Source organism: Erythrolamprus reginae, chromosome 2, assembly GCF_031021105.1.
Source record: "Erythrolamprus reginae isolate rEryReg1 chromosome 2, rEryReg1.hap1, whole genome shotgun sequence".
Classification (NCBI taxonomy): domain Eukaryota; kingdom Metazoa; phylum Chordata; class Lepidosauria; order Squamata; family Dipsadidae; genus Erythrolamprus; species Erythrolamprus reginae.
Window position 1 is genome coordinate 255854105 of NC_091951.1, and position 23655 is coordinate 255877759.

Sequence of the window (23655 nt, forward strand, 5' to 3'; positions counted from 1 at the left end):
GCACTGACTGATGGGCCTGCTGCACCCATTCCTCTTCCCCACTGTCTATCCCTGACTGTGAGACAACTTCACTGTCTGATTTCACTGGCAACAAAACAGGTCAATGGTAAACCGAGGATTCCCATAAATCAACATCAAAATTCCCCGCTGCAGGAGCTGGCCCAGAGCCAATCATAACAGTAAAAAGTGATTCTGGGGAAAGGCAATTGGGAAAGTGTAAGTAGCTGTAGGATGGAGAATGGAGCGCTTTTAATCTACCTATCAACTGTATGTCACCCACTTCCGTGTGCTTTCAGGCAAAAATACACGGGATCTAGTTTGTTGCAAGTAGCTTGGTGCATAAAGTGAAAATTTATTTTTAATACAGAAAGTGATCTTTTTGCTGATATATTTCTTGCCACGTTATTTTTAAATGGTTTCTTTGTATAAAACATGCCACATGAAATAACAGCCCGTGTTGTTAATGAAGTACGTGCCGTGCTCTATTATGAAAGGGTACATGAGGCCTACATTTTTGTTCCTTGAGAAATGAAGCTCTCATGGCTAGTAATTTATAATACTGGAAAAAAGAATGCAGCTTGCTGTGCTGAAGCAGAAAAATGCTAGTCAAGCAACAAAATATGTAACTAAAACAGCAGTGGGACAGTGCAAGTTGTCTATTGGTATCTAAAAAGAAACTGCAAATTAAGAACCGTGGGTTGTTCCATTGCTATCTTCTAATTTTTATTAAAACCCACTATTGGTATATTTTAAAACATAATTATTATGCTTTTGAACACATGGCATTTTGTAAAATCAATATGCAACATATTTTTAGCTGTGATTGGAGCCTAAACCATTTAAAAACTAATCTGTGATTAAACAGAAAGGCCTGGGCTTCTGAGTTCTATCATAATGCCATTCTTCATTTTTACATCATATGAATTTAAGATGGCGAAGCATTCATTCAATTTGCACTGAAATGCAAATGTTCCTGTGTTACCAATATGTGAAACTTAGTGCCTTTGATGTTTTCTAAGAAGCTTCTGAAGTAACATCTAACATCTATTTGAATATAGCAATAGCATTTAGACTTGTACAGTGGTACCTCATCTTACGAACGCCTCTTCTAACAAACTTTTCAAGATACGAACCCGTTGTTTAAGATTTTTTTGGCTCTTCTTCCAAACTATTTTCACCTTACGAACCCAAGCAGCTGCTGCTGGGATGAAGGGGTTTCTTCCCCCCTTTTTTTTGAAGAAAGAAAAGGGAGGGGCTGCTTGGAGTAGGAAAGATGTTGCAGAGAACAACATGCTTGCAAAGGCACTGAAATGGTGTCTTTTTAAGAAAGAAAAGGGAGGGGCAGCTTAGAGGAAAGATTTTGTAGAGAACAAGGTGCTTGCAAAGGCACTGAAATGGTGTCTTTAAGAAAGAAAAGGGAGGGGCAGCTTAGAGGAAAGATTTTGCAGAGAACAACATGCTTGCAAAGGCACTGAAATTGTGTCTTTTTAAGAAAGAAAAGGGAGGGGCAGCTTAGAGGAAAGATTTTGCAGAGAACAACGTGCTTGCAAAGGCACTGAAACGGTGTCTTTTGAAGAAAGAAAAGGGGGGGGGCTTGCCTTTCTTCCTTCCCACTCACCCTTTAGCCTAGCCTTGCTTCTTCCACACGCCCCCTTTAGCTGCTCCTCCCTGCCCTCTGTTCGCCTCCCTTCTAAAGTTTGGGATTTTCCTGAAGGATTTGCACGCATTATTTGCTTTTACATTGATTCCTATGGGAAACATTGTTTCATCTTACGAACTTTTCACCTTACGAACCTCCTCCTGGAACCAATTAAGTTCATATGATGAGGTACCACTGTATATCACTTCACAGTGGTTTTACAGTTTACAGAGTCAGCATATTGCCTCCAACAATCTGGGTCATCACTTTATCCACCTTGGAAGGATGGAAGGCTGAGTCAACCTTGAGCCTGGTGAGATTTGATCTGCTAGACTGCTGACAGCTGGTGATAAGCAGAAGTAGCCTGCAGTACTGCACTCTGACCCCTGTGCCACCGCAGATCTATACAAGGCTACTGTGAAAAGAAATATCCAGAATTTGCAGTTGTTGCAACATTTCCATTAATAACCATATTTATTAGTTGAATCCTGCTAATTAATCCAAGGGACAGGGATCCTTTGATGGCTTAGCTGAAATAACTTGACTGACTTCCTATTGTTTAATTGGGGGAACAAAGAGAATAGAAATGCATACATTGGGGAAAAGTGTCTAAAAATATGGTTATTAATGAAAATCTGGTTTTAGTTATTAAGAGTGAAATAGCATAATATTTTCAAGGAAAGAGGCTTAATATGAAAGAAAGCTGCATGTATAGATTTATAGTTGGGCTATAAACCTTTTGGGATCTGCGCATTTGGGAATAGCAGAGTTGAAAGTCTATACTTTAATGACTTTGCTAGTGTTACCATCTTTGCCTTCTTTTTGACTTTATAAATGAATAAAACCTGTTACTGTATTTTTAAATTGAATTCTGTACAACCTTGTCTGAGTTCGGAAACTAATCAGTTTACAGTCCAGTTAGCATTGGATAATGAGGCATACCAGGACATCAGGCTAAGCTAGTTGGGTGAAGTAGTTAAGATGCTGAACCAGGAACTGGAGACTGTGAATTCTAGTCTTCCCTTAGGCATGAAAACTAGCTTGTGACTTGGGCCAGTTACTGTCTCCCTGACCAAAGTCACTGTACAAGGTCGTTGTGAGGAAAAAAGGAGGCAGCTATATTATACTGTATATGATTTCTTGAGTTGTACGAAATACAGCTGGGATACATCATCATTGTCCAGAAAGCTGGGTCAATTCAACTGTCTCCCTCCTCTTACTAGGTGTAACTCATACCAGTTCAGTAATTTCATACTGGGTAAAATTCTGAAGGGTAGGGTCATTTTTTGTTTTTGTTTTGACTAAGCTCAAATTACCATATTTCGGACACATGGCTCCCTTGAGAAATCTACAAAGCTGCAAAAAGAAGGAAAGAAAGGAGAAATCAGCAGCAGTGACAATGGATGTACCAATGAAAGACTAAAGGGTCAAGTTGGGGACATCCTGGAGAACAACTGTATATGTCCATGTAGTCAACATTGCCTTGTTGGCCTGTTATCAAGCAAAAACAGAAAAACAGAATAACAGAAGGGATCTTAGAGTTCTTCTATCAGGGTGTCAAATTGAGGGCCCGCAGGCCAAATATGTCACATTCAGGTCATGCCCAACCCAGTTCTGCAAATGGGAAAAATGTCCCAAAATACGACGGCAACGTGACGTGGTGAGTTTGACATCCATGCATTTAGTCCAACCCCCTGCTCAGGCAGGAGATCCTATATCATTTTTTTAAAAAAAAAACATTGATTCATCATCAATGAATTAAAAGAGCTTTTTATGATTTACTACTAGCAGCTAAGATGACAACCTGCCTGTTATTAACTCAATATTTATCCCCAAGGTAAGTTTCATTTCTGAGTCTCCCTGTTTTCTTGACATGTTTTGCAACACCAAAGAATTGTAAGACTAGAAGATGAAAAGGTTTCCTACCAAAACCTGGCTCCATTTCAATGTCCTTACTATATAGAGCAGTTGTTCCCAACCTTTCCACCTTGGCACCTGTTCTGCCTGACTGGGCTCAGGCAATGCGTAACAGTACAAGGAAAATAAATCAAACACACACATGCTCTGCTAATCAGCAAACTTGTATTAGATAAACAAAAAAGGGTTACTCAAAAACAGTTCTTAGTGTCCAAAAACAATGAGAGTGCAAGGCTTACTTCAGCCGCATACAAAAACACAGGAAAAAACAAACAAAGACAACCTGGAATGAGCAAAGATGTTTTAGGAGTCCTTTTGAATCTTTGGAGCAAACAGCAAGTCCCAGAGTTTTCACCTCCCACTTGTCTGAAAAAGCTGGGTTGAAAACTCCAACGGCACGGAACAGAAACTTCAGAGCAGGAACCACAAAATAACACAGATAAACAGCCACAGTTTGCCTTGGCCTTTGTTCCCTTTTATCCCTTTAGGCTAAAAGGGAACCACACCCAGCCCTCAGTACAGTATAAGAACCACACCCAGCCCAGGTGCTCCTATAATGACTTGTAATCCTCCTTAAAGCGATCCCTTCTTTGCATAGCTCTTCGGCTACGCAGATCGATATATTGATCTGCAGAAGAACCCAGGGACGAAAGACTGTCTGAGGGACTGCATGCCAAATCCTTTGGGCTGTCTGCTGAATCCTGCGTACCAGTGGCCTCATCCTCCTGGCTGTCTGCCACGTCTTCCTGGCTGTCTGCCACGTCTTCCTGGCTGTCTGCCACATCTTCCTGGCTGTTAGCCAGGCTTTCACATTCACTTTGTGTCGCGTCTCTCCCATCTGTGGGAGCAACAGCTGGCCAAGGCCCAAACACAACAGCACCTCCCATGGCACGGGGGGGGGGGGAGCATATGAATGGCAGGTGCATGTGTAGTTACAGCTCCATTCATGTGAGTGGAGGGCATTTGTAGTCATACATGAAATTCTACTGGAGCTTCATGCTCTAGCACAATGGGCCACCCCTTGCTAGAGTGGAACTGTGCACATGCAGATCACTCATGCAGCCTAGTTTCAAACAGGCTGCAGCCCACTACTTGGGAACCCTTGATACAGAGATATATAACACACACACACGCCCTAAGAATCACCCGAGTGGGCCTCCCAAAATCTTTGAAATTGGCCCTTTGGTAATGATCTCATTCCTCCAGGTAAATATATTATATTTGGAGAGCTGAAGAAATCTCCTACTGAATGGTTTTAGCAGAATGCCAGTTCTAGGTCTTATTTTCAATCTCAGGTAGAGAAAGAGATAGTCAAGGAGCTGGATAATAAAGCCAAAAGAAATAATGAGATGGAGCAAGCAGTTGTTGCTTTACAACTTTCTTCATCGCCCGCTCTGTCTCTTTTATTATTTCCCTTGGCTTGTTTTATAGCTTTTCAAACTTTATGATATTCTTGTTTGAGGTATGGTGAAATTGTACTGATAGCGGCACAGATTTGTAAAGCAGGTGGTGGTGGTGGAGAGGCATTTTGTTACTGGCAATTTATATCTGATGTATTTCAAAGTCATTCCCAGCGTGGAGTTTGCCATTTTCTCAATAGCTATATGCTAAGCTGACATTCTCATTGCACCAACTTCCTCACCCCAGGATCATTTTTTATGGTCCATTGGAGCTGCTTCAGATGATCACAAATATATGTGAAGTTAGGCTTTTTGTTCGTAATTCGTATCAGTTCATGCAGTTCTTGATTACACAGAATCATCCTCACATTTTAACACTTATATCGCCAGTTTCCAGAGATTGTGCTCTCTTTTTGCCTCCCTTCTCTTCTCTAAACAATCTGTCAACAGACTTATACAACTCACTGTTCACTCCTGACTCTCAAATTACTTTGAACAAATTAAAACAGTCGTAAAACACATTCTTAAAACTCCACATTTCTCACAAGAAATGGTAATCTTGTCTGTATTTAAACAATTCAATAACTTGAAAACTAATACATTTAGAATAAATGAGATTTCTGTGAGTGATAGTACTACAGTAATGCTATTAGTACTATAGTAATGCTACTAGCAGTACTGATAGATAATACTACCACAATTGGTGACTGGGTCCACGTATTATGCTACGTCAAATGCAGCTTGCTTATTTATTTATTTATTTATTTATTTATTTATTTATTTATTTATTTAGTTAGTTAGTTAGTTAGTTAGTTAGTTAGTTAGTTAGTCAGTTAGTCAGTTAGTTAGTTAGTTATTCGATTTTTATGCTGCCCTTCTCCTTAGACTCAGGGTGGCTTACAACATGTTAGCAATAGCACTTTTTAACAGAGCCAGCATATTGCCCCCATAATTCAGGTCCTCATTTTACCCACCTCGGAAGGATGGAAGGCTGAGTCAACCTTGAGCTGGTGATGAGATTTGAACCGCTGACCTACAGATATACAGTCAGCTTCAGTGGCCTGCAGTACAGCACTCTAACTGCTGCGCCACCCCGGCTTGCATATCTCAATTATGTGGACAGGTTATAACTTAGCATTGTGCTTTATTTATGACAGGATGTTAACATCCAGGATAAGAGCCCGGTGACACAATGATTACATTGAAGTATTGCACTGTAATTCACTGCCAACTACCAGGAGTTTGATCCTGACTGGCGTAAGGTTGACTCAGCCTTCCATCCTTCCAAGGACAGTAAAATAAGGACCTAGATTGTTGGGGGGCAACATACTGACTCTGTAAGCCATTTAGATAGGCCTGTAAAGCACTATGAAGCAGTATATAAGTCTAATTCAATGGTTTTCAACTTGTGGGTCATGACCCCTTTGGGATTGAATGACCCTTTCATAGGTGTTGCCTAAGACAATCAGAAAACACATATTTCCAATGGTCTTAGGAACCAAGAAACCACTCCTCTACCTACCTACCTACCTACCTACCTACCTACCTATCTATATCTTCTGAACATCCGTGGAAATTGAATTTTGGGGACTGCGCATGTGCCGCCATCTTGTTTTTGGCTTTTTTCAATTTCTTTTTTAAAAATCCGGTGCTGCGCGTGTGAGCACACTCAAAGCACACGTGCGCCCATGAGGTGTGGCCATACAGCGAAGGAAGCAAACCGGCATTGAGGTAAGTTAGAACCTACCCGAGTTTCCTAATAATTTTATTATTTTATAATTGGGGGTCAGTAAAACATGAGGAACTGTATTAAAGGGTCACAGCACTAGGAAGATTGAGAACCGCTGGTCTAAGTGTTAATGCTATTCAAGATCCCTTAAAAATCTGTTGTTCTGTTTCTTTAATCAAGATTAGGAAGCTAGTTAAGTGAGCATCTACTTTATTTTTTTTGACAAATTTCACAAGCATGCCTCTCAGTAGCTGTTCTTTTCCCACCGTCACAGTACTTGTATAAACCTGCTATGCTCATAATGTTGCACCATAGTATGTAGTGAACTATTTCATTCATTTACCCGTGCACATGGGTTGTTGGGATTCTAAAATATCTCCCCAAAGCTATTAATTAATTGATTAATATTAAAATAACATATTAATAATTAACTTGCATGCCGCCCAACTTAAGTTAGCGAGCTGTACTAACTTAAGTTGTGCATACACAGGGCTCATATAAACCTGCTATGCCCACAATGTTGCACAATAGTAGGTAGGGAACTATTTCATTCATTTATCCAGACATGTGTGTTGCTGGGATTCTAAAATATCTCCCCAAAGCTATTAATTAACTGATTAATATTAAAATAACAGATTAATAATTAACTTGCATGCCGCCCAACTTAAGTTAGTAACCTGTATATTTCTGAACTTTCTGCTTGAAGAATGAAACTTTGATTTGGGGTTTTACTGATTAAACTGATAGATCTTTATAAAAATGGCTTGTTCCTATTATTATGAACAAACAAATTGATTTGACGTGAATGTCTTATTTTACTGCAACAGAGAGAGACAGAAGTCAATGTTTCTTTTTCTTTTTTTCTTATACTTCCTCACTTCTCTTCCTCTTCTTCCTCCCCCACTACCATTTTCCTATTTACTTTTGTATTTTGTGTCTTATTTGCCTTCAAGAAGTTAATAACTCTTTTGAAGATTGTTGGTTATTACCTATAAAGTCCTATAAGGCATTGGATTAAATTATTTATGGCACCACTTTCTGCTTCATACATCCCAGTGACCGGTTAGCCTTCTCCGGGCTCCGTCTGTAAAACAATGTCGGCTGTGGGTCCGCAGGGGAGGGCCTTCTCAATTGTTGGCCCTCTGGAACCAACTCCCCCTTGAGATTTGCACTACCCCCACTCTCCTTGTCTTTTGGAAGCTAAAGAGACACCTGTGCCAGCAGGCCTGAGAACCGTGAGCGACAGTTTCGATTGGGTCATTACATGAAAGAAGGATGATTGATTGCTTTATTGTGGGTTTTTAAAAATTATTTGTAATGTTTTAAATTCTATTTATTGTAATTGTTTCTATTTTATTCCTGTAAGCCGCCTTGAGTCCACGAGGAGAAGGGCGGCCTATAAATCTAATAAACCTAAATCTAAGATAAAATATTGGTGTATTTAGAGTCTACATAGCAACATGAAGTTCCACACTGAAATTACCATCATTCAAAATGCAAACTTCAGTCTTAACTCATTGAACATTGGCAGAATTGCTAGCTCGTATAGGGAATCCTAATGTTGTTTAAGGAATTTTAGTAAAAGGGTGCAGTTTTTAAAAGAAAAAAAATGTGGATTATGAAAATCTATTTGAGCAGTGAGTTGAATAAATAAGCACCCACTTCCATTCCAAGTAATTCCCTCTTCCTGCCTTATTACAAAAAAAAATTAAAAACTGTAGCAATAATTAATGGACCACCTGTAAGTAATTAGCTTGCATATTAATTGATTCTGTGGTGATCTTGGAAAGAATTCATTTCAGCCTTAAAAAAATACAAGAGTCATGGGAAAATCAAGTTGCATTTGAAAGCATTGTAGCCTCTTCTGAAATGAATCAGATTTTGGAGCAAGTGAGAAAAATGGGCAATAAATTAGTAGGTAGGCAAAGTTGACATCTATTATTATTATTATTATTATTATTATTATTATTATTATTATTATTATTATTATTATTATTTAGACTTGTATGCCGCCCTTCTCTGAGGACACTTTAAAAGGAAAGTGTTCTTCCTAGAGAAAATCTTACTTTTAAATTACAGTTTTGCCATCAATTTTGATTGGAATGCCAAGAAAAAGGATCCTTTATATTAACAGATTTCCTTAATCTCCCTGGCTTGCCATTTCATGACAAAAGCTAGAGTAGTCAAACTATCACTCATTCAGCAGGAATTTTTCTATTTTTACTTTAAGAAAATATTTTTTTTTTCATTTTGGAGAGCCACTAACCTCTGTGAAATGATCAGATATGCCTGTGGATTAATCTGGGGGGTGGGAATAAAAAGTACACCCTACTGATTTTGGTGGTTTCCTCTTAACAAACTATGCTTTACTGTACATGAACAGTAAATACCGTATATACTCGAGTATAAGCCGAGTTTTTTAGCCCCAAAAATGGGCTGAAAAACACAGCCTCGGCTTATATTCGGGTCATTGACAAAGTCACCACACGAGGGCGCCATTGCTTGAGCCAGAGCGAGGAGGCACCAGCTTTTGTCCCCTCTGGCACGCCATAGTTCCTCTCCCTAGCTCAAGCAAAGAAGGCAGCCATTTGCAATGGTGAGTCGGATTAAAAAGGCCCCCTGCTGTCAGATTCTCCTCCCCCTCCTTTGAAAGGATTTAAACTGTTTAAAAAATGGTATTTTGTGGTAGTTGCTGTCCTTGCTTGGATAGGATCTAATAATGTGTTATGAGGCAGAGCTAGACAGGAATTCTTTTTCTATCTGTCTATCTTTCTATCTATCTATTTTTCTATCTATCTATTTTTCTATCTATCTATCTATCTATCTATCTATCTGTATCTATTTCTTTCTTTCTATCTATCTATCTATCTATCTATCTATTTTTCTATCTGTCTATCTTTATATCTATCTGTCTATCTATCTATCTATCTATCTATCTATCTATCATCTATCTATCTATCTGTATCTATTTCTATCTATCTATTTTTCTATCTAACTATTTTTCTTTCTATCTATCTATCTATCTGTATCTATTTCTATCTATCTATCTATCTATCTATCTATCTATCTATCTATCTATCTATCTATCTATCTATGTATCTATTTTTCTGTCTGTCTGTCTGTCTGTCTGTCTATCTATCTTTCTATCTATATCTATCTATCTATCTATCTATCTATCTATCTATCTATTTTTCTATCTGTCTGTCTGTCTGTCTATCTATCTTTCTATCTATATCTATCTATCTATCTATCTATCTATCTATCTATCTATCTATTTTTCTGTCTGTCTATCTTTCTATCTATATCTATCTATCTATCTATCTATCTCTATCTATCTATCTATCTATCTATCTATCTATCTATCTATCTATTTATTTTTCTGTCTGTCTGTCTGTCTGTCTATCTTTCTATCTATATCTATCTATCTATCTATCTATCTATCTATCTATCTATCTATCTATCTATCTATCTATCTATTTGGTTTTCTATGCTGATAACCTCACAGCAGCTAATGCTGAAGCTCTTCTTTGGATACACTTATTTGTTTGTTTGTTTGTTTGTTTGTTTGTTTGTTTGTTTATTTAATTGGATTTGTATGCAATCCCTCTCCAAGGACTCAGGGTGGCTCACAGCATATATAAAAACAGAACAATAATGTAAATCCAATTAATGATGAGAAGGAATCCAGTTTTGAAGGATTTTAACTCTTAGGTTTTAGCTTTGTTCCTGATCGAGCTACTTTTTTTACTTTTTAATTTATTGTTAATATTGTTAATTTGTTTACCCTCTTTTAAATTTACAGAGCTAGTTTACTGGTTTTCTTTAAAATAAATATTCTAAAACATGTCTCAATTAATGTAATTTTATTGTTTTCCATTTTTATAAGTTACCAGTAGCCACTGCATTTTCTAACCTCGGCTTATACTCGGGTCAATACGTTTTCCCAGTTTTTGTGGCAAAAATTGGTGCCTCGGCTTATACTCGGGTCGGCTTATACTCGAGTATATACGGTAGCTTACACAGGGCTCTTTGTCAATGGAAAGACATCTCTATAAGCTCACATTTGGACCACACTTTTTTTTCATGAAGCATTGGGCATTATGAAACATGTAATGTTGTTAGTTGTCTAATAAAAAATTAAAGAACATGTTTTTATTTCCTGGCAGACTATTCCCTCCTATAAATATTTCATCTCTCTGCTGAGAGTCTCTCTCAGTATCTTCTCAAGATCCCAGGGCTAAATAAAGAAATGATTTTGGCATGTTCGCCTGGCCTCTCTTCAACTTTTAATTTCAAAGTCAAGTAAACCGTTCCTGTAGTTGTACTAGAACTAGCATCCTCAAAGACTTTTCCCTCAACTATCTTTTTTTTTCTAGAGTAGCATATCCCAGATTCCTTGCACTGATTTGGTGCCTGTTCTAACACTGTTTCTTGTTATTGTTGCTGTTCCTATTATTGTTGCTATTGCCGCCTACTCACAACTTCGGATTTTCAGCCACCTTTTCTTCTCCATCACGTAATCACTTTGCAGCTGTTTTCTTCTCTTTGAAAGCTGCTAGCCTATCTAGAAGTGCCAATTCAGCAGTTTCCATAGCTTACCTCCAGCTGTCTTCCTGTTATCTTGTGGAAATATCTTTGCTTGCCTAAAATAGCTCACTGGTGGGTTGTTTTTTTAAAAGAGCAGCAGAAAAGAAAAATGAGCCAAAGTGCAGGCTTTAAAAGTTAATATGTAGAACATCCCCGTTATGTAGGCCAGCCTTGTGCAAAGCTTTAAAGAGTCGTGTCGCTTTAACAAAGCTCTCCTTTTCAAAGCTGCTTTACAGAGCAATGAGGATGTGCCCAGCTAGACTATTTCTCAAATATGACAGCTTCAAAATCCATGGTTACTTCCTCTACCTATAGGATTATCTGTTTCTTCCAGCTGTAGCAACATCTAGGCAACGGGAAAGAACCTCCCCAGTATCTCTTATTTGACCCAGGATGAAGGTAAGACAATTTTGTATGTATATTGATCATACCTCATCCTGTGTCAGCAGATGACCTCTCCCAGTAGCTTAATATAGATGTTAAATAATAACACAGTCTGCAGAGAGTCTCTTATATCTGTACCACTGCCTGAACTACTCACTCAGGACAAGATACTCTAAATACAATTCTCTGCTCCCGACCTTTGCTACTAGTCCAAAAAGATACACGATTAGTTGAACACCACTGAGAGGTCCAGAAGGACATTTTCCCACCCCAGTCTTTTCATAGGTCATCAGCAAGAGTAATCAAAAAGTTAATTCCATACTAGGCCTGGGTCTCAACTGAAGACTGAATAAGCATCTCAACCGGGCCTCTCTGCAATTGCAGCATTATCACCTTCTCCATTATCTTCTCTATGAAACAGCTTGCTGTCCAGAATAACTGACTCATGTGATAGGATCATAAGGATGGGGTGTACCACTGCCCCTTCAAGTTACATGGTATAACTTCCTCACTCAGAAGTTTTATTAATCTGCACCTGGAGTGTGGCTTCTGGCACCAACCTGCTGCTTTCTCTAATAAGGTTTGAGACTGCTCAGACTGCTAGGTAACCTCTAACTAAGGTTTTCAAACTGTAGTTTTAAATGTAATAGCAATAGCACTTAAACTTTACAGCCCTCTCTAAGCAATTTAGAGTCATCAGATTGCTCCCAGCAATCTGAGTCCTCATTTTATTGACCTTGAAAGGATGGAAGGCTGAGTCAAATTTGAGTTGGTGGAGAATTGAATTGCCAAATTGCTGGCAGACAGCAGGCAGCAGAAGTAGTCTGCAGTACTGCATTCTAACCTATGCGCCGCCACAGCTCTTAAGTAATAAGGATAGAGAAGCTCTGATGCCAGCTGTAATTACAGCAGTAGAGTTGGCTTAAATCCAGGCTTTTGGCAATGTTGAGCTATATTTGCTCTTTGTCGAATTCCATATATCTCTTCTGCTGCTTGATCTCTTGGAGCTTCTTGGTATTCCAAAGAGGTCCTCCTGAACTGGAATGCAGGACAGCAAATCTAGAAATAAATCTGCTAAATGGGTGGTGGGTGGATCTTAGTAAATTTTCTGAAAGAGATTACAATAAACTGTTAGAATGCTATTAACATTCTAAATGTATTGTCCATTAGGCTTGCTACTACTGTGACCTTATGGTGGAATTTATGCCATTTATAATTTATATGTGAAGGGTACATTTGTTTCAAATAGCCAAGATGATCACCATGGAGGGTATTTTGAGAATGAGCTGCTCAGTTGGGAGGAGGATTGCTTACCCTCCATATTCACATTGCTTATGACAAGGATGAGCAATTCTGCAGCTCAGAGGGCTCTTTATATGGGTCCCCAGTGCTCTTTCTAATTATAACTTCTGAAAACTGATGAGAATTTCCTGCTGCTTTGAGATAGGGAACGTATGAAAATTACAGTTACAACCCTAAAACAGGCGTAGAACAATATGAGGAAGGGAGAAAAGGTCTAAAACTGCTTCTCTAACTTAGTCCCACTAACATAGATGCCAAGGTGACCTATGGAGAAGAAAAACGGCGTTCAGACTGAAAATCCCAAAGGAGCTTTTCCGACAGGCAACTGGACTTTGTTTTTTTCTTTGAAGACATTTTGCTTCTCATCCAAGTCTTCTTCAGCTCTGAAGCTTCTTGGATGAGAAGTAAAATGTCTTCAAAGAAAAAAAAAAACCAGAAAGTCCAGTTGACTCTTAAAGAAAGCACCTTTGGAACAATCATGACCTGGATGACTGAGAATCTTCATAGACATTCAGACTGCAAATTTCAAAGTTGAAATTTGTCCTACTGATCAAGATGTAGATGCTGGGAATTTTTTTCAGCCTGTGAGCTCGGCCACCTACTTGTTGGAACTAGGTATCTCTTGAAATATACATTGGCCCTGTGGAGTGAAGATTTTTTCTCTGAGAAAGGAGAATCTCCTTCAGCCATGAAAGAAGCTACGGCACACCTTCCCTGAACCCAACTATTATGTCCAGTATTTGTCCAGTCTTTAACCAGAGTTTGATGGAGAGGGTATTCAGGCTTTAGCTTTGCCAGACCCTGGAGGAAACAGATTATCAGTCAGGGTTCAAGCCAGGGTTCAGAGGCAGCATTTGTTGCACGTGCTGATGACCTATGTGTGAGCTGACATCTGAATTGTCTTTGATCTCTCAGTGGCTTTTGATATCATTGATCAGTGAACTCCTTTGAACTTGCTTCAGGAATTACTTTAATACAGGTTTATTTGGGGCTGCCATTGAAGATCACCAGATAGCTGTCCTAGAAGACTTGGTTTGGGATGGGCATATCACTATATACTGGTGTGACTCCACCTCTTCACAATTGCACTGCCATCTGGGTGCAAATTGAGGTGTTGGTTATCACCTACAAAGCCCTTCATGATATGTTCATCAAAGCGTGTTTGAAATATTGCCTGTTTCCAAATCTTTCTGCCTGTCCAGTGAAGTCAGGCAGATTGAGCATGCTTTAAGCCCTGTTGATTGAACATCATTTTACAGTTCCTGGTGGCATATCTTCTCTGTGGTAGCACTTGCTCTATGATACCACCACCATTGCTGGCCGTCAGCCACAAAGAGAGCTAGCTGCTTGCCTGAACAGCAGAGGTGGGTTCCTCCCAGTTCAGACTGGTTCGCTCAAACTGGTAGCAACCCGCTGGTGATGTCACAATGACATTAATGGAACCAGATTGGTCGGTGCCGGTCTGTGGAGTTTGCCATCTTTTTTAAAAAATTGCTTTGGATTTTTTGGAAGGTTTTTTTCTTCTTCTGCACATGTATAGAAGCCGAGTGTCCGTGGATGCAAGCAGGGAGTCATGGGAACTTATAGTCTCACCTCTGCTTATTATAATCCAGTAATTAATTTTATTATTATTATTATTATTATTATTATTATTATTATTATTATTATTATTAATTAGATTTGTATGCCGCCCCTCTCCGGAGACTCAGGGCGGCTCACAACAATAGTAAAAACAATATTATGGCGGAACAAATCTAATATTAAAAAGAAGCATATAAAAACCCTAGCATATTTAAAAAACCAAACAACACATACATACCAAACAAAAATATAAATATAAAAAGCCTGGGGCTTTCTCAACTCCTCCATGCCTGGCGGTAAAGGTGGGTCTTGAGTAATTTACGAAAGACAAGAAGGGGGCAGTTCTAATCTCCGGGGGGAGTTGATTCCAGAGGGCCGGGGCCACCACAGAGAAGGCTCTTCCCCTGGGCCCTGCCAAATGACATTGTTTAGTCGACGGGACCCGGAGAAGGCCAACTCTGTGGGACCTTATTGGTCGCTGGGATTCGTGCGATAGCAGGCAGTTCCGGAGGTACTCTGGTCCAATGCCATGAAGGGCTTTAAAGGTCATAACCAACACTTTGAATTGTGACCAGAAACTGATCGGCAGCCAATGCAGGAACATGGGCGAATCTAGGAAGCCCCACGATAGCTCTCGCGGCAGCGTTTTGCACAATCTGGAGTTTCCGAACACTTTTCAAAGGTAGCCCCATGTGGAGAGCATTGCAGTAATGTCAGCATTGCTGGAATTGCAGAACTATTATCTACATATGTCCCATCTCAATTTCCTCTTTCTCCTCAAAAGACTTGGCCATAATATTGGCTGCCTTTATTAATCTCACATTCCCTGTTATTGTAAGCTGTCCAGAGTTGCTCTGTAAGGCAGCCTCTAAATTGAAATACTAATTCTACCACAGTCTAAAAATCTGGTTGACTGTGTGACCAATCACAATAATCCCATTCAGTATGGTGAGAATACACAATTTTAATTTCTTGCTGAATCAGCTGTCACCGAGATTAACAAGAGTCACATCAGATGCTATGGCTCCTGGGCATCCATTGAAAAATATACTAGTCTGCTTGGGATATGGAGTTGGCAGGCTAATGGAAGGCAATGAAAGTGAAGAATTTGTTAAAAGCAAGAAAATTACTCACTTGTGGTCTGCTTCTACTAATGAAAACTATCAAAATGTAGATTTCAAAAGTGAATAACCGGCTTTGGAAATAAAGACATCTGGATTCAGAAATCAATGAGCAGAAACTTATAGAGTGATGGCATCTGATTTGGAAACACACATTCTTTACCAATGCTGAATTGGAAAAACGAGTAAAAATTCAGGTCGATTTTTAATAGTGTCAAACTCAAGGCCTGCAGGTCGGATCCAGCCCACAGGGTGCTTAGATTTGGCCTACCCTGGAAATAGTGAAGGACTGGCCTGCAGTGTCCTTGCCAGTGAAAATGGAGCTTGGAAGGTTTGCTTACAGCATCCCTGAGTTCTCTTTACACTGGCAGAAGGTTGTAGGAGCCCATAGCAGCTGAAAACAGCCCAAGAAGACCATATGCATTTTCCCCAGGCTCCATTTTTGCTAAAAGAGGGTTGCAGGAACCCATTGAGGTAAAAAATGTAACCCAGGAAGGAATTCCGTTTTTGCTAGCAGAGCTTCAGGACGCTGTCACAGCCAAAAATGGAGCCTTCACGAGTGATATCGACCTCCCCCCCGGCCACACATCCTGGCCCTCCAAGGTCAAACACAACCCTCAATGAAATCGAGTTTGACATCCTCAATTTAGAACTACCAATAATAATGCTAATTTGCAAAGTGAACAATGAACAGTAGAAAGTAAAAAGACTATTGATGTTAATGAAGAATAACGCGGGAAAACTAAAGCTGCTAAAAAAATACAAGCGCTATCAGTTAATGAAGAACCTGGTTGGGGGAAAAAAAAAAAGACCAAATGAAAGAAGCTAAAAAAATATATTTTCAAAAACTGAATCAACTTAACAATAAGATTTTGGCCAAAAGAGTAAAGAATATTAACAAAGCTATCAAAAGTATTACAATTGAAACATTGATCCAAATTAATAAGTTGATGTTTTCTGTAACTGCTGAAGTTAAGGGACTTAAAATGCAAAGGAAAGGAAGCCATTAAGAGAAAATTATAAATGGAAAATTTGCTTTGAATCGAAGATAAATAAAATCCACATGGATTTTAGCTATTTGAAGAATTTGAAGTAAGGGGATTGAAAGAATAAAACAAGCAAATTTACCCTGTGTGGGGAAAAAACAAGAAACAACTTCCTGTGTTAACAACCAGGAAAATAAAAGAATTATAGAGATTGTAGAATGATAGAAACAAAGAGCTGTAGTTACTGCAGAGACAATCAAGCAATATGACAAGCAAATAACTCAGTTCCTGATTGGAAGTTCTATAGCCTCAGATACTATGTTAATAATTCTTAGGTCCTTGGATAGGACTTGAATTATTAAGCTGTCTTTGACTGTGAATCAAATTGTAGATTACCTATAAAAGCAACAGCAGCACAACGGTGAAATCTACTTATCTTCCCTACCAATTCAGAAGCATGCATTTTGCAGAAGGATTGTGTATGCACAAAAAAAGAAAATGGCGACTTCCGAGTGGGTGGGTGGAGCCTTGCGCTGCCACTGCTACCGGTTCTCTGAACCACCAGCAGCCGGACTGGGCCGAACCGGTAGCATTTCACTCCCTGTAGCAGCAGCAACAACTCAAATGATATGAACAGCGCCCTCCATCACCCCATTGCAGGCCTGATGCTTTCAGAATTTTCCTTTTAGAGCACCATTTTAAAAAAGAGTTCACCATCCTGAATATGCCAAGGAAAAAAGTCTCAGGCTTGACTCTACTTTTGCAAAATCCCTCTAGGCAGTCAGCGATCCTGAAAGAAGGGAATTAAAAGAGAACCCAGCACCTGAACTGTGAACGCAACGTGATCACTTTTAGAGTTAAAGATCAAGCACACCCTTGGAAGAGATTACTTCTCTCAAACGGTTGTTATTAGTAGAATCCTTCTGAGGGAACAGAGCTCTTCCCCAGAAGGACTCTCTCCATAAACTAAAGTAGGCCAGTTAGCTCCACTTTTGTTTTTATTGTTGTTTTCGGCTTTCCTACCTTTCCCCTTTGAAACCAGACTCTTGATGGATTTGTGCGCCGTCCAATTAACATGTATAGGCTTCAAAGAAGATTAAAGATTCTTGTAATGGGGCTTATTGGCAATGCAGAATTACTGTTTATAATATCCATGTTAATACTTCACCTTCTTGTGTGTTTTGTTTGAAGAAGTCAGAGAGCACTACAGAGTCCTCCAGTTCTCCATTAACTTTTGTGGCCCGCCAGCAGCCTGTGCAGCTAGTAGCTGATTCCGACAGTGAGGAGGCTGGAGAGGACTCGGTGCCAGAGGTGTTGATTCATCCAGGACCTTCACAACCTCCAGAATTTCCCATCAGTGACATATTTCTCTCGTGCTATATTTTTCTTCAGAATGAAATACTTATCCAGAGCAAATTTTCAAGAGGTATATTGTTGTTCTGTCTGGGTCACTCCGGAAGCTATGACCAACCCCAAAAGATACACCGGTTGAATCCAAACACAGTTTTATAATGGTAAAGAGAAAAGAAGTCAACAGAAAATGTCCTTACAGATCCGGAAAACACTGGAACTCCAAATAGATACACGAAGGCAATTGTTCATACAGAAACACAGGATCCTTAATGCCAGACGAGGCTGTTGAGCTAACAGACATACACCTCCCACCAGTCTTCAAGGCTGCTGGGCCACGAGCCAGGAACAAAAACGCTGAGAGAAAATGCAGATAACACCAACTCGCCTTTGATAACACTCCACGCTGCCGGAATGGTTCTCATGCCTTATAAACCCTTCCCTGCTAATGAGGACTACACCCAACCCCCTGGTGTTCCTCATTCATCACTGATAATATCTATGCACTTGATTTCTCCTTTGAGCTATGCGTCTCTGCCGCATACTAATGATAGCTTGTGCGTCATCATCCAGGGACTCCAGGGAATCACAGCTACTTGCTTGAGATAGCCCTTCCCTAGGGCTCCCAGGCCTTGCATCACCTTCACTTTCGTGACTGCTGTCTGCACTGTCTGACTGCAAAGAACTCTCCTCTCCGCTCTCAGCCTCCCCCGGGCCTGGAGCCAGCAGAGACGCAGCTGGTCTTTGATCTGGCTCAGGCTGAACCACAACAATTGTAGGGTAGTAAAGAAAAATATATTTTCTTCTAAGCCAGTCTGGCTTAAGGCCAGACTATTTGTAGGATTGTCTTCTGCCTCACACCTCCCAGAGACCAGTTAGAGCCCACAGTGTTGGCCTTCTCCAGGTTCTGTCAGCCAAATTGCCGACTGGCGGGACTGTGTGGGAGGGCTTTCTCTGTGACAGCTCCAGCTCTCAGGAACTGGCTACCTCTGGAGATCTGCACCATCCCCACCCTCCTGGCCTTACAGATATCCTTAAAAACCTGGCTCTGCTGTTAGGCCTGAGGTCATTTAGCAATAGCCTCTAGCTCCGCCCCAAAATATGAATGCTTTTATTAAATGGGGTTTTAAACTATTTTTATACTATTTTTATCTGTTGTATGCCACCCAGAATCCGAAAGGAGTTGGGCAATTCACAAATCAAATTAATTAAATTAAATTAAATTAAATTTGTTTTGTCAAATTCTAGATGACCATTAAAAGGCAACAAAAAGAGTTTTAATCACCATCTTGTTGTAGAATTGACGAGACAGAAGCCAGCACTTTAGATGAAGGAAAGGTTTATTGCGCAGGTTCAAGCACAAGATAACAAAATAAATGGCCTGAACCCCGAATGGGTGTCAGAATCTTTCTTATATACCCTTGGAATACACAGTAGCTTGGGGGAGCATAGGTTGCCATATATGGTTATAACAGTTTGTGGAAAATAACAGTTTTCGATATATATCATCAGTTGGCATGTGTACATGGGAACATCCTATTTCTCCTAACATAAAAAGAGGATCTTATACCAGCACAAAAGCACAAAAGCACATTTCCAGTAAACAAGTCCCCCTACACATTTTCCCTACTTCCTTATCGTAGCTGCAGCTGCTGATTATACAGAAAGCAATAATAGCCAAGGTTATAGTGACCTGAACCAAAGCCTTGGGCCTTCGTCCAAGTTAACTTTGGTTCACCCATTTACTTTATTCCCCCCTTTGCGACTCTTCTTCCTCAGCAAGGAGAGTCGCATACTCAGTTTCCGCAGTTTCCGCATCCAATGCAGCATATTCAGCTTCATTACGATCTTTAGCAAATTCCCACATAGCCATTACCTGAGCAGTAGCTTTACGCTCAGCCAGCAATGATAAGCTATTGGATATAGTCCTAATGAAGACAGGTAAGATACAAGGTAAAAGTACACAGCCCACAGCAATTAACCCAATAAATGCCACTATTGCCTGTAACCCAGGCAACTTAGGAAACCAAGTACCGAACATATCTTTCAAATTAATGCCCTTCCATACCTGGTCCGGATTATGGGTCAATTGTCGTATCTCCTTAGTGAGCTGCTTAATCACCTTTCCAGTATCATCTATCTGTAAGCAGCAATTGGAAAGATTAAACTTCCCACAAACTCCTCCCTCCTTCGCCAGGAGGTAATCCAATGCCAATCTAGTTTGATACACAGCAGTCCGAAGCTTGGTAGAGGTTTCCGATAGATAATTCAAAGCAAAATCTATCCTCCTTCCAGACAAGTCAAGGACTGCCTGTAGCCTAATGATCCTATTTAACATATAAACCGGTGTCCGGTATCCCCAGGACCCATCCTCCGCCCACGTTGCCTTCCCATATGTACACACAATCCTTTCTGAGCTCCAAACCTTACTTTCCTCATATTCAGCCAAGGTCTTACATGGGAACCCAGAAAAGGTATTATCCTGGTTGTCCATGTTTTCTATATCTCGCCTTCTTCTATCGCGTGGGCCAATGGGTTCATACAGGGGGACACCTAACATTTGGCGAGTCGCTATCGGCAATAAGAAAAATGAAGGTTTAATCCAGCCTAGCACACAGGAGCCAGACCAATTACTAGGTAGGGCTTCATAGGCTATCTTGCCACATATCCAATACATATTCAGAGGAGCTACCCATTCTTCTCCCTGACCTACAGACCCAAGGTATTTAAGATGTGTAGTATCAAATTTCACAGGTTTAGTAGCATTCCCCGGGGAAATCCACTTTTCATAAGCTAAATCCCAAAATCCCAAACAAATCAAGTGTCCAACATTCACACTACCCATTCTCATAAAGCAATTTCTACCCACTAAGTTAGTGGTTAAAGTCCACATGGTTCCTGTCACTCCTTCCCTTTTAGTTATGTTGCCAGTAACAGACAGATTATTAACAACAAGGGGCTCTGCCTCCAAGGCCTCCCATGGCCATTGTTCCCCCATATTCGTCCCTCCACACACAAAACAATTCCTAACAGTCAGTGTCTTTGCTACCTTCTCAGCCATGTCAACAAACAAATTTTTGGCTGTGTCACTGATTGGCAGGGGTTTTTCCAGTTTCCTAAGGGAACCATAAACAGACCACCCCAAGGTTCGCACTTCCCCTGCAACCACCTTCCACATTTTAACTGAGAGATAGGTAATAGGATCCCTTCCTAGCCCATTTATGCCAAAGGCAAACGTAGTTCCTGAGGAAATAGAACGATCAACCTCTATCTGTACAATGTTTCCAAAGAGCCTCCTAAAGGACCGTACATACGGACACCCTTTATAAGTGTTCTTCTCACCTTCCCCAGTGTACGCACACACACAACTCCATCCAGAGCAGTTTTCTGTATTGCCACATGGATTCCATCTCCCAGTATCCGCATTATCACTGGCGGGATCTACCTCACACAAATACTGATTGGTATGTTGCCTAACCAAGCATACTTCTGTCATTATTTTGTCAAAAGCCTGAGCATACTGACACGGGTGAGGCATAACACCAACCCAACAGCTGGGAGTTATCTTGATTGGAGGATACCCATCACATTCACCAGACCCCACCACATATGACTGAGTAATCCCAGGTTCCTCGCCAGGCAGGCTCCATTGTCCCAAATTGTGAATACATACATGATTAGCATGAACAAAACCCAAAAGCAAAAGTATATATATATACCCCAAAACCCCTTGACCCCTTCATCCCAGCTTCTCCCGTGCGTTGAAAACCAGCTTCCGGTGTGGTTTAGCAGGGGGGGTTTTGTCTTCACCACTGTGCGTTGAAGACCTGTTGCCGGTAAGGTCTCTGCAGAGTGGCCTTTCCTTGTCCCGCAACCCGTATTAAATTACGATACAGATATATATATATTAAAAGCAAAACTCGCAGCAATTAATACACCGAAAGCAAAGCAGAAGAGGATAGTATTCAAGATCACTTTCGCCTAAGCTTCAATCATCATTGCCTGATACTTCACCAACCTCTGACTACTTATCCACAAATGACCCTTTTGATCCAAAATAGACTGCACAGCATGGGGGGTATGGACACAAATTGTACTAGAAAAGGTCAGCTTATTACAATCTTGTACCAATTCGGCAATAGCTGCCAAAACCTTCAAACAATGCGGCCACCCTTGTGCCACCCCATCAAGTTGCTTTGACAAATAAGCCACCGGTTGCTGCCAACTGCCCAACTGTTGAGTCAAAACCCCCAAAGCTATATTCCTCCTAGTATCCACGGACAAGTTGAAAGGCTTATTCAAGCTAGGCAACGCCAATGCCGGAGCACTGGCTAACGCCTTTTTAATTTCCTCAAACAAACGGGTCATTTTTGCCCCCCTTCGTGGGGGTATAGAGAGGTGCAGCCATGAGGGCATAATTCGGGATCCAGACCCAACAAAAGCCAGCCAAACCCAAAAAGCCTCTCAACTGTCTCCTATTATTTGGGGGCACAATAGATAATACTGCTTGCTTCCGTTCTGGCCCTAGTGCCCTTTGCCCCTGCTCAATGTCATATCCAAGACACCTCACTTTTTCCTGCACTAATTGTGCCTTTTTGCGGGATACCCTATAACCACATTGCAACAATAATACAAGCAAAGCATTAGTGTAACCCAACACAAATCCTCTGATTGTCCTGTAACCAAAACATCATCTACATATTGCAATATTGTATCCCCTTGCTGTCTAGGTACATAATATATCAAATCCTTAGCCAAAGCTGTCCCAAACAACGTCGGTGAGTTTTTGAAATGTATTGGGATCGTAAAAAATGCATCCTTCAAATCTATCACAGAAAACCACTTTGCCCTTGGTGGAATCAAACTCAACAATGTATAAGGGTTGGGCACTGCCGGGTGAATGGTAACTGTCATACACTTACCACCCTCAAATCCTGCACAGGCCTATAAGATCCATCTGGTTTCCGTATTGGCAAAATCAGGGTATTCCATGGGGATTGAATAGGGACCAAAATTCCAGCTTTTAAATACTGTTGGATACAATCATAAATTGCTGCTATTGCTTCCCTAGAACAAGGGCGCTGCCTAATATTCACAGGAGTGGCAAGCGGTTTCACTTCCACTATAATGGGGGGGTGATGCGAGGCAAAGCCGGGGGGGTTATCTTCAGCCCACAGACCAGGCACCGCAAACCCCCTCCACTTCTCTGACACCGCCTGCTCCACTTCCTTAGTCACCATCAATCTCCACATTGTCCCAGGGCGATGACTAAGTGTTAAAGATTGCCTTCCTTCATTAAACGAAATAGTGGCTCCTAATTTATTCAATAAATCCCTGCCCAGCAATGGCACAGGGCATTCCGGAATATACACAAACTCATGTCTGAGCTCAGAACCATTAGACTCACAGGTGACTGGGTTCAAAATTTGTCTCCCGACTACCCGTCCAGACACCCCCTGAACTTGTATTTCATGGGGTCCGGGAGGGGCAATCTGCTTATTCTCCACTCACTTTGTCCCCACCGTGCCCCCTGTTGCAATATATAGAGGCATTCCCATTTACAATGTCCTTCCAACTTACATATCGCACATTGATTCGGTCCCAAACCTACCCTGCCTTGAAAACCAGCTCTGCCCTGAAACCCAGTCCTTCCTGGAAA

The 23655-nt window shown here is 40.6% G+C and overlaps 1 protein-coding gene across 4 annotated transcripts in view; it reads left to right on the forward strand.

Annotated features, from left to right (window-relative positions):
- The window catches only part of LINGO2 (leucine rich repeat and Ig domain containing 2), a 932046-nt gene that overhangs the window by 210201 nt on the left and 698190 nt on the right, over window positions 1-23655 (forward strand). Inside the window, exon 1 of one of the 4 annotated variants that reach the window (XR_011558293.1) lies at window positions 11473-11671. The exons of the other annotated variants lie outside the window; for them this stretch is intronic. The gene's annotated coding sequence lies outside the window, so the exon portion shown is untranslated. Of the gene's footprint in view, window positions 1-11472; window positions 11672-23655 lie in introns of those variants that run through there. 4 annotated transcript variants of the gene reach the window in all.